The 19455-nt window shown below is 42.6% G+C and overlaps 1 long non-coding RNA gene across 1 annotated transcript; it reads left to right on the top strand.

The window, feature by feature from the left end:
- The first annotated feature begins 1842 nt into the window (after positions 1-1842).
- On the top strand, positions 1843-19033 carry LOC121584986. The gene is made up of 4 exons (XR_006003780.1): positions 1843-2187; positions 2333-2399; positions 2528-2639; positions 18711-19033. It is a non-coding gene; the product is annotated as an uncharacterized LOC121584986 (long non-coding RNA).
- Positions 19034-19455: the final 422 nt, after the last annotated feature.

Below are 19455 nucleotides of genomic sequence, written 5' to 3'. Positions count from 1 at the left end.
GAAGAGCTCAGTGACTTTCAACATGGCACCGTCATAGGATGCCACCTTACCAACAAGTTAGTTTGTCAAATTTCTGCCCTGCTAGAGCTGTCCCGGCCAATTGTAAGTGCTGTTATTGTAAAGTGGAAACGACTAGGTGCAATAATGGCTCAGCCGCGAAGTGGTAGGCCACACAAGCTCACAGAATGGGACCGTCGAGTGCTGAAGCACGTAGCACATAAAAATAATCTGTCCTCGGTTGCAACACTCACTACAGTTCCAAACTGCCTCTGGAAGCAACGTCAGCACAATAACTGTTCTTCGGGAGCTTCACGAAATGGGTTTCCATGGCCGAGCAGTGTCGGCTGGAGTGGTGTAAAGCTCGCCGCCATTGGACTCTGGAGCAGTGGAAACGCGTTCTCCGGAGTGATGAATCACGCTTCACCATCTGGCAGTCCAACGGACAAATCTGGGTTTGGCGGATGCCAGGAGAACGCTACCTGCCCCAATGCATAGTGCCAACTGTAATGTTTTGTGGAGGAGGAATAATGGTCTGGGGCTGTTTTTCATGGTTCGGGCTAGGCCCCTTAGTTCCAGTGAAGGGAAATCTTAACGCTACAGTATAAAATGACATTCTAGACGATTCTGTGCTTCCAACTTTGTGGCAACAGTTTGGGGAAGGCCCTTTCCTGTTTCAGCATGACAATGCCCTCGTGCACAAAGTGAGGTCCTTACAGAAATGGTTTGTCGAGATCGGTGTGGAAGAACTTGACTGGCCTGCACAGTGCCCTGACCTCAACCCCATCGAACACCTTTGGGATTAATTTGAACGCAGACTGCGAGTCAGGCCTAATTGCCCAACATCAGTGCCTGACTTCACGAATGTTCTTGTGGCGGAATGGAAGCAAGTCCCCGCAGCAATGTTCCAACATCTAGTGGAAAGTGACTGTTATAGCAGCAAAGGGGGGACCAACTCCATATTAATGCCCATGATTTTGGAATGAGATGTTCGACGAGCTGGTGTCCACATACTTTTGGTCATGTAGTGTATTTTGTAGAACTGACACACCTCTCTGACATGTAAAGTAAATTCCATCTGCAGTACTGACAAGATTCCTTACTCTACATGTCAAAGGCATGTCTGTCGGTTATATTCCTATCTGAATGAATGTTCTCATTGTGTCCTACTGAACAAGGCCCAGGTGTTGACATAGCCTAGGCAGCCGCTAGTGGGCTTCACACTAGAAACCTACTAGCCGCTGCCCAGGCTAGTGTTGACACTACTCCAGGCCGAAGTAGCTAGCTTTTCTGGCGAGGGCCATCTGTTAGCTATCGCGTTGACAGGTGTGTCTTGACCTTGGCCTTCTCAGTGCACGTTTGAGTAGTTAGTCACTTAGCTGTAACTTCTCACAAACAAAGCAAATCAAACCACCGTAGCTCGACAATAGAAATTGACCAGCGCATGTGAAGTTCATAAGTTTCACTCAAAATACTCACTCAAAGGCTGCTCTCCATGGAATTAATGATGTTTTGAAGGATGGAAAAACTGAGCTAGCTATAGTTAACAGTTAGAGTTAGCTAGCTACGTTGTGGCTATTCGTACTCGTAGTTGGCTGTAATTGTCAGTGCAGTTAGTGAATCGAACTTAATTAACTTGGCCACATCTCATTACTTTCGCATCTCTAAATCATGCTACACTCAACGAATCGCCATAACTAACTAAACCGTGGGACGGCACTTGTTCCACGTTTTTGGATATAAATTGATTGAGTGAAGGGACATGAACGGGATAACATTCCCATTCAATAACCACAAGACACGCCCGTCTGCATATTTTGCGCTTGCGCAGTTTGATCTAAACTATCGACACCCACCACTGTAATTGTTGCTATTTCTTCGTGACACAAGTCAACATTTTAATTTATGTTACAATTAACTAAAACATAGAGCCTCTAGCAATTTAGATTTATATTTTTAATTGTGCAAAATGTTTGGAGAAACGTTGAGACTTCATGACAGGTCAGATTTCCTTTGATCTTTCGAAGGAAACAAAGCTCACTTCCATAACAATGACATTTAATGGAAAAGCAAAGGTACAGTGAACAACACAAAGGGGAGGTGGAGGACGACGCAGAAGGCATCGACGAGTCCACTCGGCAAAGCTGGAATTCTTCAACGTCTCTCAATACGTATTGCAAGAAAATAACGGTAGCTACTTAGCTACAAAGTAATCTGAATTCTGATACACCCGTGTGTCCGTGCCCGCGCGTGTATCTGTGATCACATTGGAGTTATGATCATAACTGTGGTATTGTGTTTAAATTGTTAAAACTGTTTTGTTTTCCACCTTCAGTGGTCCCTAACACCACACTTCAACCAGGAACCCATGTGTACCCGGTCACATGCCAAATTCCACAAGGGTTTGTATGAAGTCTAGTACAGTAGTTGTTTGCTTTATTCACTGTTGCATACTCAAGGTCTGACCTTTATTGTAGCACTCATTTTCATTCAGAAACTTCTCCTCTTCTTTCCATGGGGTGCATGGCAGTATAATCTACTCAATGAAGGTGGCGATACACAGGCCCTGGCATCTAACCAAGGAGTTAGAGAAGGAGTTCAACTTTGCCAGCCACAGAGATGACAACCAACCACATCTTCTGGTAAGGGCATGTCCTCCCATTGTCTACAGTGGGGGGAAAAAGTATTTAGTCAGCCACCAATTGTGCAAGTTCTCCCACTTAAAAAGATGAGAGAGGCCTGTAATTTTCATCATAGGTACACGTCAACTATGACAAACAAAATGAGAAAAGAAAATCCAGAAAACCACATTGTAGGATTTTTTATGAATTTATTTGCAAATTATGGTGGAAATTAAGGATTTGGTCAATAACAAAAGTTTCTCAATACTTTGTTATATACCGTTTGTTGGCAATGACACAGGTCAAATGTTTTCTGTAAGTCTTCACAAGGTTTTCACACACTGTTGCTGGTATTTTGGCCCATTCCTCCATGCAGATCTCCTCTAGAGCAGTGATGTTTTGGGGCTGTCGCTGGGCAACACGGACTTTCAACTCCCTCCAAAGATTTTCTATGGGGTTGAGATCTGGAGACTGGCTAGGCCACTCCAGGACCTTGAAATGCTTCTTACGAAGCCACTCCTTCGTTGCCCGGGCGGTGTGTTTTGGATCATTGTCATGCTGAAAGACCCAGCCACGTTTCATCTTCAATGCCCTTGCATGGAAGGAGGTTTTCACTCAAAATCTCACGATACATGGCCCCATTCATTCTTTCCTTTACACGGATCAGTCGCCCTGGTCCCTTTGCAGAAAAACAGCCCCAAAGCATGATGTTTACACCCCCATGCTTCACAGTAGGTATGGTGTTCTTTGGATGCAACTCAGCATTCTTTGTCCTCCAAACACGACGAGTTGAGTTTTTACCCAAAAGTTCTATTTTGGTTTCATCTGACCATATGACATTCTCCCAATCCTCTTCTGGATCATCCAAATGCACTCTTCAGACGGGCCTGGACATGTACTGGCTTAAGCAGGGGGACACGTCTGGCACTGCAGGATTTGAGTCCCTGGCGGCGTAGTGTGTTACTGATGGTAGGCTTTGTTACTTTGGTCCCAGCTCTCTGCAGGTCATTCACTAGGTCCCCCCGTGTGGTTCTGGGATTTTTGCTCACCGTTCTTGTGATCATTTTGACCCCACGGGGTGAGATCTTGCGTGGAGCCCCAGATCGAGGGAGATTATCAGTGGTCTTGTATGTCTTCCATTTCCTAATAATTGCTCCCACAGTTGATTTCTTCAAACCAGGCTGCTTACCTATTGCAGATTCAGTCTTCCCAGCCTGGTGCAGGTCTACAATTTTGTTTCTGGTGTCCTTTGACAGCTCTTTGGTCTTGGCCATAGTGGAGTTTGGAGTGTGACTGTTTGAGGTTGTGGACAGGTGTCTTTTATACTGATAACAAGTTCAAACAGGTGCCATTAATACAGGTAACGAGTGGAGGACAGAGGAGCCTCTTAAAGAAGAAGTTACAGGTCTGTGAGAGCCAGAAATCTTGCTTGTTTGTAGGTGACCAAATACTTATTTTCCACCATAATTTGCAAATAAATTCATTAAAAATCCTACAATGTGATTTTCTGGATTTTTTTTTCTCAATTTGTCTGTCATAGTTGACGTGTACCTATGATGAAAATTACAGGCCTCTCTCATCTTTTTAAGTGGGAGAACTTGCACAATTGGTGGCTGACTAAATACTTTTTTCCCCCACTGTATGTGAACCTACCTGGGCACTAGGCCAACCTAATATCATTGAGCTAAATGTCATCCTCATATAATTCCCTCATGTGGATATAGGTAATCCACTTGACTGACTTTTGATATTTACATTTAAGTCATTTAGCAAATTGGTGCATTCAACTTTTTTTTTTTAATGGGGGGGTGGGGGGTAGAACTCCTGAGTGGCACAGTGGTCTAAGGCACTGCATCGCAGTGCTAACTGTGCCACTAGAGATCCTGGTTCGAATCCAGGCTCTGTCGCAGCCGGCCGCGACCGGGAGACTCATGGGCGGCGCACAATTGGCCCAGCGTCGTCCAGGGTAGGGGAGGGAATGGCCGGCAGGGATGTAGCTCAGTTGATAGAGCATGGCGTTTGCAACGCCAGGGTTGTAGGTTAGTTTCCCACGGGGGGGCCAGTGTAAAAAAAATATATATATATGTATTCACTAACTGTAAGTCGCTCTGGATAAGAGCGTCTGCTAAATGACTAAAATGTAATGTAAATGTAGAAGGATTACTGTTATACTATTCCAGGTATTCCTTAAAGAGGTAGGGTTTCAAGTGTTTCTGGAAGGTGGTCAGTGACTCCGCTGTCCTGGCATCGTGGGGGAGCTTGTTCCACCATTGGGGTGCCAGAGCAGCGAATAGCTTTGACTGGGCTGAGCGGGAACTGTGCTTCCGTAGAGGTAGGGGGGCTAGCAGGCCAGAGGTGGATGAATGTAGTGCCCTCATTTGGGTGTGGTCTGATCAGAGCCTGAAGGTAAGCAGGTGCCGTTCCCCTCACAGCTCCATAGGCAAGCACCATGGTTTTGTAGTAGATGCGAGCTTCAACTGGAAGACAATGGAGTGTGCGGAGGAGCGGGGTGATGAGAGAACTTAGGAAGGTTGAACACCAGACGGGCTGCGGCATTCTGGATAAGTTGTAGGGGTTTAATGGCACAGGCAGGGAGCCCAGCCAACAGCGAGTTGCAGTAATCCAGACGGGAGATGACAAGTGCCTGGATTAGGACCTGTGCCGCTTTCTGTGTAAGGTAGGGTCGTACTCTGCGAATGTTGTAGAGCATGAACCTGCAGGATCGGGTCACCGCTTTGATGTTAGCGGAGAATAACAGGGTGTTGTCCAGGGTCACGCCAAGGTTCTTTGCACTCTGGGAGGAGGACACAATGGAGTTGTCAACCGTGATGGCGAGATCATGGAGTGGGCAGTCCTGCCCCGGGAGGAAGAGCAACTCCGTCTTGCCGAGGTTCAGCTTGAGGTGGTGATCCGACATCCACACTGATATGTATGCCAGACATGCAGAGATGCGATTTGCCACCTGGTTATCAGAAGGGGGAAAGGAGAAAATTAATTGTGTGTCGTCTGTGTAGCAATGATAGGAGAGACCATGTGAGGATATGACAGAGCCAAGTGACTTGGTGTATAGAGAGAATAGGAGAGGGCCTAGAACTGAGCCCTGGGGGACACCAGTGGTGAGAGCACGTGGTGCGGAGACAGATTCTCGCCACGCCACCTGGTAGGAGCGACCTGTCAGGTAGGACGCAATCCAAGAGTGAGCAGCGCCGGAGATGCCCAACTTGGAGAGGGTGGAGAGGAGGATCTGATGGTTCACAGTATCAAAAGCAGCAGATAGGTCTAAAAGGATAAGAGCAGAGGAGAGAGAGTTAGCTTTAGCAGTGCGGAGAGCCTCCGTGACACAGAGAAGAGCAGTCTCAGTTGAATGACTAGTCTTGAAACCTGACTGGTTTGGATCAAGAAGGTCATTCTGAGAGAGATAGCAGGAGAGTTGGCTAGAGACTACTCATATTCAGGGCCAGGCCGTTCCGCTGCCCTAGGCAAGACAAAAAAATGTCTGCCCTCGCAAAACTAGAATAGTCCCAATAAGCAAAATGATAAAAATATGTATTTTGAATTTAGGTTCTTGAAATCAGGTTCCTTTTCGGTTCGGAATGAAAGTTGAAAATATGTATTTTCCAGACGTTGAAATCAGGTTCATTTTCGGTTGTGAATGAAAGTTGAAAAGACGTCATTTATAGTCGTCTATGTTTGGGCCAAGTCAAGGCTGGTCCGGACCGGACAAAGATCCAATGTCCGTGGACATCAAGGCCAGTCTGGACTACACCAAAAAAATAAGTTTGGACAGGACCAAAAAAAGACGTCCAAAAGGCGTCAGCGTCGGTCCGTGCTTACTGAGGTATAGCCTACAGTGTCGCCTGAAATGTAATTTTAGGAATGCCCATCTATGTGGTAGGCCTACTGTTTGTAAAACACCATAAAAAGATGGGGGGCAGACAGGATCAATAACTCTTTCAGGATGAGTTATCCTGAGCCTATTTGCAATGTGTTTAGGGACAGATCACATTTACTGGGGTGGAAGGGTGGCCCAAAATAGGGGAGGGTTGTCAAACTTTTTTTTTGTTGCTTTGGGGAGGGTTGTGTGTGTTTTTTATTGGGCACAGAGGAGGTTAGTGCATTTTTTTTCCTGGTTAACATTAGCTCTTTTGCAGGTTTTACTATATAATTTTTTCCATCCTAGCCAAATTTCCTTTTCTGCTTGCATGCGCCTCCCCTATATCAAGATGTTTTGGTACTTCTCTTATGCACTACGCTTTTCCATGTGCTAACTTTTACTATACCACAGTCAGTATAGTCTACCAGTCTAAGTCTATCCTGCCATCTATCAACCATTCATATTGGTAGGTGGATTGTTGCAGATGGGCTAACTAGCAATCATACCACACATAAAAGCATTTAAAGCTGCATCAATTTTCAATATGAATTGACAAGTACAAATAGGAATAGCTGATAGGCAGCAGACAGGCCAGGTGCATCATTGCGCATGAAAGAACAGTGAAGACATGAAACACACAGCTCAAAAAGCTCCCCTATTGATCTTGTTTAGGGAGTATCCTACCTAGAATATAGCAGCCTACAACACCACAAGGCAATGAATAATTGCATTATTGTTTTCAAGTGAGTACAAAATTCTACTCTAGGCTGCAGTGAAAATTCCGGAGACATTTGAAACCCCACCTCTTTAAGGAATACCTGGGATAGGATAAAGTAATCCTTCTACCCCCCCCCCCAAAAAAAAATTTGTAAAGTGGTTATCCCACTGGCTATAGGGTGAATGCATCAATTTGTGAGTCGCTCTGGACTAGAGCGTCTGCTAAATGACGTAAATGTGCCCTTGAGCAAGGCACTTAACCCTAATTGCTCCTGTAAGTCGCTCTGGATAAGAGCGTCTGCTAAATGACTAAAATGTAAATGTAAATGTAATAATGGTGCAAAAGCCCTGTGATTTGAATGTTTCATTCGATTTGGATCAGTTGTGGGTCTACTTTCAACAGTTTATAAGGTCTAGAAAGGCACAGGTCTAGAAAGGCACAGCAGGCTAGTCTTACTTCTGATACTGAATGCTCTGTCTGTTGCAGATCATCATTCTCCCAAATTGTCCTATAATAAGGTGGCCACATATGCTCCCGGCAGGCCCAGTTATTCAGGAAAGCTTAAAACGCGCTCTGCCATCTCTCCAATCCGAGCAGCTGTACCTCGCGCACCTAGAACCTAAGGCTTCAATATAGCCTAAATATTTATAATTTAACTTCAAATGATTTACATTTTGATATGTGGCATAAACAACCAGTCACAATGTTTTTTAAAATCTGATTAGGCTACTTCAAAAGGCTCCTGTAGGCATGCACACATTCATCCAAAATATTATTCCAGCATCCTCAAAATGGCTTTCCATCAAACCTATTTATGCAGTGAAGTAGCCCAAATGTTGGATAAAAAATGTCACGACATCATGGGAAAGCATGCAGTTTATTAGGCTACAGATTAAGTACATTATGATTAACTTTACAGGGTGGTGAAAGTGCACAGTGATGAGGTTGATGCTCCTTTCAATAAATATGACATGATGATCGATGCTTGGCTGCCATTTGACAAAATAAATAATAATCTTGCACCTTTGTCCGTGATAATCTCATCATGTAGTAGACTATACCTGCACTGTATCGGCAAGCTGTTGGCTAGAGTGCACGTGCCAATACCTGAGTGGGTACATTCACTATACCTACGCAAAACCATCAATAGGCCTAGAGCTGAAAATGCGATGGAAACCCATTTAACTTGTATTTTTTTATTCAGTACATGGGAATTTAACCTGAAGTAATTTTTCTGTGCACTACGTATTTACGCACAGACTTTTATCTGCAACAAGTCAATTTGATGGCAACACAACTCTGATGGGAAAATGCGCCAGTGTTTCCCTTAGCCGGTAGATGCGGCTTTTGACCGCTAAAAAAATGTAAAGCCAATAAATAAAATTGTAGCGGATCAAATTGTCTATCATAGCTTATACAACGGATGGGTCTAATCCTGAATTCTGATTGGTTAAAACCGCATTCCAGACGGTGTCTATTCCACAAGTTGCCACCGGCTAAATCTATTATGTTAAAATGCCTATTTACTATGTTCCATCTGACTGCGCAATCCACTGTCTCATCAACCCAGACAGGCAATTTATAAACTTGATCTCCACTTTAAAAAGCATCTAGACATTATCTCACATTTCTTTTAGACTAACATTTAGTTTTCAACAGCGGAGATTTGTATAAACCTTGCTGTCTGTCTCTCTGACATTTGCAACATTGTTTCAATATTGAAATAAAATCTCCTGCTGTCCCATAGTAATGAATGTGTCGGGAGTCGGGACGAGACAGACAGGCAGGCAGCGTTTCTCAGCCAGTCGAAATCATGAATCAGCTGGCATTTTTATGGATATATACCAAAAAATGTCAATTTAAAAAAGGTACAATGAAATGCAGCTAATTTGCAGTCTTTCCAGCTTCAGTCTGAAGTGATTGTGTTACTGTAGCTGTGTTGTTGGCTAGCTCCTCTGAACAACAGTGTCCTGACGAGTGAGCACATTTTCTATGCCAGGCGAAATCACGCCTCATTAGCTCATTGTTATGGGTGTATCCAAATAAATGTCACTAGAAAACAGCTTAAACAAATGCAAATGCAGCTACTTTGCTGTTATTCTGGCTGCACTTTTTGACGTGACTGTAAATTAGCCGTAGTTGGCTAACTAGCAAGCAAGGGATAAGAACGTTGCCAGCCAGTATGTATTTTTTAATTTATTGACAAATAAAATCAATCAATCCAAACTGTGCAGCAGCAATTGGTGAAGTCTTCGATATTGGTTAAGCCTACAAGGTAGGGAGGGATGTATTTTATGTTTGTCGAGATTTACATAATCTATACTGAACAAAAATATAAACTCAACATGGAACAATTTAAAATATTTTTTGATCTGACCCTTACATAGCAGCAAATGCTAAAGTATTTGCTTTTTCGCTATGATCAGGTCATAAGAAATGTACGGATACAAACTTGAAACCACTGATAGGGCTGTTAAGGTGACCATATTACCGCCACACTGGCAGTCACGAGTAATGACGGCAGTCAAATTACACGTGACCGTTTAGTCAAGGTAATTAGGCTTCTCCAAGCTCTGATGCTGCCGATGATCATTAGTAGCCTACCAAACTTGCTAATGTTGTGGAAAATAACCACCATACTTTATTACAAATAAGGTCTTACAGAGTTTTTGTTGCACCAAGAAATGACTTTATTAAAGTTTCCAACAAAGCCGATACTCGTCTGCAGAGGAGCACACCCTCTTAAGGTCTTTCTCCATCTTAACTAGTCCGCTTCAGTTTTCCCGCTCTTTTATTGCTCCGCCCACTTCCTTTGTCCCTGAGGACGGCTGAACTATTACTCCAACCAATCACCCGCTCCCCTGTACCTCACCCCCTCAAGCTGTAATCAATCAAGGAGATACCAAAGAGACAAAGGTCTAGCCCAAACTCTATTCAACCCTGGTGCCGCTCCCTTCACTGTGTTTGAAGAGAGAGACAAAAGGCAGCCATGGATTTAAGTAAGAGCAAGCACTTTGACCCTAGGACAGTTTTCCTCTACTCTCCCACACACACACAGTGAAATGCCCCAATACAATTCCTAGCCCAGTAACAAACAATTCTAACTCAATGTTCGTGATTAACCCAGTTCTATCTTCTAATTTATTAAAGAATATACATCACTAACTGCCTTCTACTCAGCACTCTATTGTCCCTCTAATCACTCTGACATCAGTTCAAATGTAATCGAAAATCTAATCAAACACTTTAATGAGAGCCCATGAGCTCATGTTGCGCAACATTTCTATAGGCTATGCAGTTGCATGAAAAAACAGAGTAATGGCCTCTTTAAAAAGTGGAGGATCCCATCAGCTTTCTATACGCTAGGCCTACTATATTTATTTCTCAACTTTCCTAATATTAAGCACATTGCTTCTCTTTACAACAGGAGTATAGCCTACCTGGCTGGCATGAAAATTAACCACGGGAAAAGCGTCCTCCATTCGCTATTTAAGTGCATAGATGACATTTTACCCGCTGCTCCGGTTTCCAGACGGGTGCACGATAATGGTCCATTCTAAATCAAAACAAATTTCACACATATATTATTTAGTATATGTAAAGACAAGATTAAATCAAGAATAGTGTGATGGGTGACAATATTAGCCTATCACTTGTGAATGAAATATTATCACTTGTGAATGATGCCCAGCTTAAGGCAAGAAACAGTGCAGGCTTTTTTTTGCGACTTTTTCAAATCATAGTCGCACACCTCATGTAGCCTAGCTCATAGGCCTATATGTTTTGATAAGGTTTGTATTACAACTAAAGTGGCCAAATAACATTAATCTGCTTTACAACGGGTGTTGAGCCTAACTGGTATACAGTTGAAGTCGGAAGTTTACATACACTTAGGTTGGAGTCATTAAAACTCATTTTTCAACCACTCCACAAATTTCTTGTTAACAAATTATAGTTTTGTGCATGACACAAGTAATTTTTCCAACAATTGTTTACAGACAGATTATTTCACTTATAATTCACTGTATCACAATTCCAGTGGGTCAGAAGTTTACATACACTAAGTTGACTGTGCCTTTAAACAGCTTGGGAAATTCCAGAAAATTATGTCATATTTTGAGTCAATTGGAGGTGTACATGTGGATGTATTTCAAGGCCTACCTTCAAACTCAGTGCCTCTTTGCTTGACGACATGGAGGGACTGGTGCACGTCACAAAATACATGGCATCATGAGGAAGGAAAATTATATGTGGATATATTGAAGCAACATCTCAAGACATCAGTCAGGAAGTTAAAGCTTGGTCGCAAATGGGTCTTCCAAATGGACAATGACCCCAAGCATACTTCCAAAGTTGTGGCAAAATGGCTTAAGGACAACAAAGTCAAGGTATTGGAGTGGCCATCACAAAGCCCTGACCTCAATCCTATAGAAAATGTGTGGGCAGAACTGAAAAAGCGTGTGCGAGCAAGGAGGCCTACAAATCTGACTCAGTTACACCAGCTCTGTCAGGAGGAATGGGCCAAAATTCACCCAACTTATTGTGGGAAGCTTGTGTGAGGCTACCCGAAACGTTTGACCCAAGTTAAACAATTTAAAAGCAATGCTACCAAATACTAATTGAGTGTGTGTGTAAACTTCTGACCCACTGGGAATGTGATTAAAGAAATAAAAGCTGAAATAAATAATTCTCTCTACTATTATTCTGACATTTTGCATTCTTAAAATAAAGTGGTGATCCTAACTGACCTAAGACAGGGAATCTTTACTAGGATGAAATGTCAGGAATTGTGAAAAACTGAGTTTAAATGTATTTGGGTAAGGTGTATGTAAACTTCCGACTTCAACTGTAGCAGACACTTTAATCCAAAGAACACCTACTCATTCAAGGGTTTTTCTTTTATTTGTACTATTTTCTACATTGTAGAATAATAGTGAAGACATCAAAACTATGAAATAACACATATGGAATCATGTAGTAACCAAAAAAGTGTTAAACAAATCAAAATATATTTTATATTTGAGATTCTTCAAATAGCCACCCTTTGCCTTGATGACTACTTTGCACACTCTTGGCATTCTCTCAACCAGCTTCATGTGGTAGTCACCTGGAATGCATTTCAATTAACAGGTGTGTCTTCTTAAAAGTTAATTTGTGGAATTTATTTCCTTCTTAATGCGTTTGAGCCAATCAGTTGTGTTGTGACAAGGTAGGTATACAGAAGATAGCCCTATTTGGTAAAAGACCAAGTCCATTTTATGTCAAGAACAGCTCAAATAAGCAAAGAGAAACGACAGTCCGTCATTACTTTAAGACATGAAGGTCAGTCAATACGGAACATTTCAAGAACTTTGAAAGTTTCTTCAAGTGCAGTCGCAAAAAACATCAAGCGCTCTGAGGAAACTGGCTCTCATGAGGACCACCACAGGAATGGAAGTACCCAGAGTTACCTCTGCTGCAGAGGATAAGTTCATTAGAGTTACAAGCCACATAAATTGCAGCCCAAATAAATGCTTCACAGAGTTCAAGTAACAGACATATCTCAACATCAACTGTTCAGAGGAGACTATGTGAATCAGGCCTTCATGGTCGAATTGCTGCAAAGAAACCACGAATAAAGGACACCAATAAGAAGAAGAGACTTGCTTGGGCCAAGAAACACGAGCAGTGGACATTAGACCGGTGGAAATCTGTCCTTTGGTCTGGAGTCCAAATTTGAGATTTTTGGTTCCAACCGCTGTGTCTTTGTGAGACGTGGTGTGGGTGAACGGATGATCTCCGCATGTTTATTTCCCACCGTAAACCATGGAGGAGGAGGTGTGATGGTGTGGGGGTGCTTTGCTGGTGACACTGTCTGTGATTTATTTAGAATTCAAGGCACACTTAACCAGCATGGCTACCACAGCATTCTGCAGCGATACCCCATCTGGTTTGCGCTTAGTGGGACTATCATTTGTTTTTCAACAGGACAATGACCCAACACACCTCCAGGCTGTGTAAGGGCTATTTCACCAGGAAGGAGAGGGATGGAGTGCTGCATTAGATGACCTGGCCTCCTCAATCCCCCGACCTCAACCAAATTGAGATAGTTTGGGATGAGTCGGACCGCAGAGTGAAGGAATAGCAGCCAAGAAGTGCTCAGCATATGTGGGAACTCCTACAAGACTGTTGAAAAAGCATTCCAGGTGAAGCTGGTTGAGAGAATGCCAAGAGTGTGCAAAGCTGTCATCAAGGCAAAGGGTGGCTATTTGAAGAATCTCAAATCTCAAATATATTTTGATTTGTTTAACACTTATGTTATGAGTACGACCCTGCCTTACACAGGAAGCGGCACAGGTCCTAATCCAGGCACTTGTCATCTCCCGTCTGGACTACTGCAACTCGCTGTTGGCTGGCCTCCCTGCCTGTGCCATTAAACCCCTACAACTCATCCAGAATGCCGCAGCCCGTCTGGTGTTCAACCTTCCCAAGTTCTCTCACGTCACCCCCCTCCTCCGCACACTCCACTGGCTTCCAGTTGAAGCTCGCATCCGCTACAAGACCATGGTGCTTGCCTATGGAGCAGTGAGGGGAACGGCACCTCTGTACCTTCGGGCTCTGATCAGTCCCTACACCCAAACGAGGGCATTGCGTTCATCCACCTCTGGCCTGCTGGCTCCCCTTCCTCTGCGGAAGCATAGTTCCCGCTCAGCCCAGTCAAAACTGTTCGCTGCTCTGGCACCCCAATGGTGGAACAAGCTCCCTCACGACGCCAGGACAGCGGAGTCACTCACCACCTTCCGGAGACATTTGAAACCCCACCTCTTTAAGGAATACCTGGGATAGGATAAAGTAATCCTTCTACCCCCCCCCCCAAAAATTTTTTTGTAAAATGGTTATCCCACTGGCTATAGGGTGAACGCACCAATTGGTGAGTCGCTCTGGATAAGAGCGTCTGCTAAATGACGTAAATGTGCCCTTGAGCAAGGCACTTAACCCTAATTGCTCCTGTAAGTCGCTCTGGTTAAGAGCGTCTGCTAAATGACTAAAATGTAAATGTAAATGTAATGTTTTATTTCATAGTTATGATGTCTTCACTATTATTTTACAATGTAGAAAATAGTAAAAATAAAGAAAAACCCATGAATGAGTAGGTGTTCTAAAACTTTTGACCGGTAGTGTATGTAAACTTCCGACTTCAACTGTAAATGGCATATTATAATTTGTATATCATGGATGGTCAGTCATTGCATCCATATCTCTGTCTATGAAATTGAGTGGTTACATTTATTCAGCCCCATCCATCAGCTTTTTACAGAAACGGGCGGGGGTAACGCTTTGTTATTGTTTCAACTGCTGATTGCCCCATTAAATCTCTGACCCTGGTCAGGAAGAGGCGAAGCGAGAGGGTTTACTCCCCCAAAAATCTGTCCACGTTAAGCAGATCGTTCATTATTAAGCAAATTATGAGTTTTTATATGGGGGCAATGAGTGTCGAATTTTGTCAAGATATAAATTCATTACTATTTTCATACATGAGGCTTATTGGATCTAATAGAAGTTTCGTAATGTTTAGATTGTTACGAGTATACTAATATAACTGTGATGCACTTGACATCCCGGCAACTTTTTAGAAAACAATGTTTTATATCGGAATTGTCCGAGTTGAAATTCAAGACAGTCTATGCGTATTTATGAGGCTAGCATCTCACTCTCCATTGAACACAGGTGGTTGACGTCAACACCCCTCATCGAATATTCAACAAAGTATTCATATAACGAGATTTATCACCAATCCAAAGAGAGGAATAGGCGGAAGCTTGACAGCTGCCGTTCCGCTCTGTGGACAACAAATCCCATTGTTATATCCAGTATCTCTGCCCTGGTCAAGTGGGTATTCATTTGGGTCCTACATTAGATGTCCTTTGAATATTTCAAAAGTAGGCTATTTCATTTCATGGAAAATGTCCATGGCTCATCTTATCTGTAGCATCAGGTTGCAGGTACATGTAGCCTCTTCCTTCTGATTGTTACAACCAGTAGGTCTATCCTGAGCACATACACAGTGGTTTGTTTTCCAATCCATTTTAATTGTGGAGTGGAGCAATTTTTTAAAATCACAGCTAGAGTTATAAATCACAAGTGAGTGATCATCAGGCTAATCACGGTCTTGTGACCAGATATACACTGAGTATACAAAACATTAGGAAAACCTTAATATTGTGCTGCACCCCCTTTTGCCCTCAGAACAGCCTCAATTCATTGGAGCATGGACTCTACAAGGTGTCGAAAGCGTTCCACAGGGATGCTGGCACATGTTGACTCGAATGCTTCCCACAGTTGTGTCAAGTTGGCTGGATGTCCTATGGGGTGGTGGACCATTCTTGATACACACGAGAAAATGTTGAGTGTGAAAAACCCAGCAGCGTTGCAGTTCTCGAAACACTAGTAGGTGTGACTGGCACCTACTACCATACCCTGTTCAAACTCACTTAAATATTTTGTCTTGCCCACTCACCCTCTGAATGGCACACATACACAATCCATGTCTCAATTGTCTTAAGGCTTAAAAATCTGTCTTTAACCTGTCTCTACACTGATTGAAGTGGATTTGACAGATGACATCAATAAGGGATCATAGCTTTCATCTGGATTCACCTGGTCAGTCTATGTCATGGAAAGAGCAGGTGTTCCTAATGTTTTGTACACTCAGTGTAGGTCCCTCGGGTGTGACTCAGGTCAGGTGTCTCTTTTCTCAGAACAGGTAACAGTTCACCTTGGCAACTGAGCTTGTTAAACCAGATCTTCATCCCCACATTAGTTATTACTAGAGTCTACAGTGCCTTCAGAAAGTAGTTGTACCCCTTGACTTATTCCACATTTTGTTTTGTTACAGCCTGAGATCAAAATGAATTCAATCATTTTTTTTCTCAACCATCTACACACAATACCCCATAATGACAAAGTGAAAACATGTTTTTAGAAATGTTTACAAATGAACCCCCTGAGTTAATACTTTGTAGAAGCACCTTTGGCAGCGATTACAGCTGTGAGTTTTTTTTGGTAAGTCTCTAAGAGCTTTCCACTCCTGGATTGTGCAACATTTGCCCATTTATTATTTTTCAAATTGTCAAATTGGTTGTTCATCATTGCTAAACAGCCATTTTCATGTCTTGCCATAGATTTTCAAAACTGTAACTCGGCCACTCAGGGAGATTCAATGTCTTGGTAAGCAACTCCAGTGTATATTTGGCCTTGTGTTTTAGGTTATTGTCCTAAATGCTGAATGGTGAATTAATCTCCCAGTGTCTGGTGGAAAGCAGACTGAACCAGGTTTTCTTCTAGGATTTTGCCTGTGCTTAGCTCTATTCCGTTTATTTTTTATACAAACAAACTACCCAGTCCCTAATGATTACAACCATACCCATAACATGATGCAGCCACCACTATGCTTGAAAATATGCAGAGTGGTACTCAGTAATGTGTTGTATTGGTTTTGCCCCAAACATAACACTTTGTATTCAGGACAAAAAGTTAATTGCTTTGCCAAATTTTTAGCAGTATTACTTTAGTGCCTTGTTGCAAACAGGATAACTTCACCATGCTTAAAGGAATATTCAATGTCTGCTTTTTTATATACCAATAGGTGCCCTTCTTTGCGAGGCATTGGAAAACCTTTGTGGTTGAATCTGTGTTTGAAATTCACTGCTCGACTGAGAGACCTTAAAATTATCTGTATGTGTGGGGTACAGAGATGATGTAGTCATTCAAAAATTGTTAAACACTATTATTTCATACAGAGTGAACACATGCAACTTATAATGTGACTTGTTAAGCACATTTTTACTCCAAACTTATTTAGGCTTGCCATAATAAAGGGGTTGAATACTTATTGACTCAAGACATTTCAGCTTTTCATTTTGTATTAATTTGTAAAAAATGTCTAAAACTATAATTCCACTTTGGCATTATGGGATATTGTGTGTAGGCCAGTGACAAAAAAAAATCTAAATGTAATCCATTTTAAATTCAGGCTGTAACACAACAAAATGTGGAAAAAATCAAGGGGTGTGAATACTTTCTGAAGGCACTGTATGTAGATTAGGATCAGGTGTTTTATTCCTTCTCTCAAAGAGCAAGCATTACATCAAGTAGCCTATACAGTAGCATTCAGTATAAGAGCATCAGGTATACAGAAGTCTACAATTACTCATTGGCAGGATAGTCTCATTGTGCATCAATAATGTTATCCAGAGTGAAAGAGGGGCGGACTGGCCATCTGGAATTTCAAGCAAATGCCTGATGGGCTTGTCCATCTTTAGCCCAGTGGACCTGTCTGACTTGTCTTTTTTGCGATCATTATCTGGCTAATAATGGGGGGCCTCAAGGGTAAAAATTGGGCTGGTGTGGGGGTCTCGAGGAAAAACATGGGCTGGTGTGGGGGCCTCAAGGGAAAAAAATGTAGCCAGTGTGTTAGAAATGCCAGGGCTGATTTCTGGTCCCACTCCGCAACTGGTTCTCAATGTCATAATGAGGCAATACATGAGTCTAATACTTTTTTAAATGGAGATGTCATATCAGGAAAGGTCTATTTGGAGATGCCCAAAGAGGTCGAAATACAGTCTTTATTGATTAAAGCTGAGGGTAAAGAGGATTTTCTTTGCTGGGAAGTAACGGTCAAACGCCTACAGTGCCTTCGGAAAGTATTCAGACCCCTTTACTTTTTCTATATTTTGTTACATTACAGACTTATTCTAAAATAGAATAAATAAATAAAAAACTCAGCAATCTACACACAATACCCCATAATGACAAAGCGAAAACAGGTTTATAGACATTTTTAAGCAAATGTATTAAAAAACAGATACCTTATTTACATAAGTATTCAGACCCTTTGCTATGAGACTCGAAATTGAGCTCCGGTGCATCCTGTTTCCATTGATCATTCTTGAGATATTTCTACAACTTGATTGGAGTCCACCTGTGGTAAATTCAATTGATTGGACATGATTTGGAAAGGCACGCACCTGTCTATATAAGGTCCCACAGTTGACAGTGCATGTCAGAGCAAAAATCAAGCCATGAGGTTGAAGGATTTGTCCGTAAAGCTCAGAGACAGGATTGTGTCGAGGCACAGATCTGGGGAAGGGTACCAAAACATTTATGCAGCATTGAAGGTTCTTGAGATGTTTCTACAACTGAATATCCTTGAGTGGACCAGCCAGAGCACGGACTTGAACCCGATCGAACATCTCTGGAGAGACCTGAAAATAGCTGTGCAGCAACGCTCCCCATCCAACCTGACAGAGCTTGAGAGGATCTGCAGAGAAGAATGGGAGAAACTCCCCAAATACAGGTGTGCCAAGCTTGTAGCGTCATACCCAAGAAGACTGGAGGCTGTAATTGCTGACAAAGGTGCTTCAACAAAGTACTGAGTAAAGGGTCTGAATACTTATGTAAATGTCATATTTCTGCATAAAATGTCTTATGAGCAGTGATGTGTGTGTGTGTGTTTTTACAGGCAGAAACATTTTTGAACCTGGACGCCATGAGTAGGCTACCCCTTTTCTTTTCAGATTCCTACAAAGTAAGTTCTATTCACTCCCTATAATTCACTTTGAATTCATTCAAAGTGAAACTCTTCTGCACAATTGAGAGCATCCTGTCAGGCTGTATCACCGCCTGGTATGGCAACTGCACCGCCCACAACCGCAGGGCTCTCCAGAGGGTGGTGCAGTCTGCCTTAACGCATCACCGGGTGCAAACTACATGCCCTCCAGGACACCTACAGCACCCGATGTCACAGGAAGGCCAGAAAGATCATCAAGGACAACAACCACCCGAGCCACTGCCTGTTCACCTCGCTATCATCCAGAAGGCGAGGTCAGTACAGGTGCATCAAAGCTGGGACCGAGAGACTGAAAAACAGCTTCAATCTCAAGGCCATCAGACTGTTAAAAAGCCTTCACTAGCACATTAGAGGCTGCTGCCTATATACATAGATTAGAAATGACTGGCCACTGGCCATTCTTAATTCCATTGCTTTACTTAGATTTGTGTGTATTGGGTATATGAAAATGTATGCACTCACTAACTGTAAGTCGCTCTGGATAAGAGCGTCTGCTAAATGACTAAAATGTAAATGTAAATGTTGTGAAATTGTTAGATATTACTTGTTAGATGTTACTGCACTGTCAGAGCTAGAAACACAAGCATTTCGCTACACCTGCAATAACATCAGCTAAACACGTGTATGTGACCAATCA

The sequence above is a fragment of the Coregonus clupeaformis genome, chromosome 16 (genome assembly GCF_020615455.1).
Source record: "Coregonus clupeaformis isolate EN_2021a chromosome 16, ASM2061545v1, whole genome shotgun sequence".
Classification (NCBI taxonomy): Eukaryota; Metazoa; Chordata; class Actinopteri; order Salmoniformes; family Salmonidae; genus Coregonus; species Coregonus clupeaformis.
Note: the sequence above shows the minus strand (reverse complement) of the source record. Positions and strands in the feature narration are given on the sequence as shown.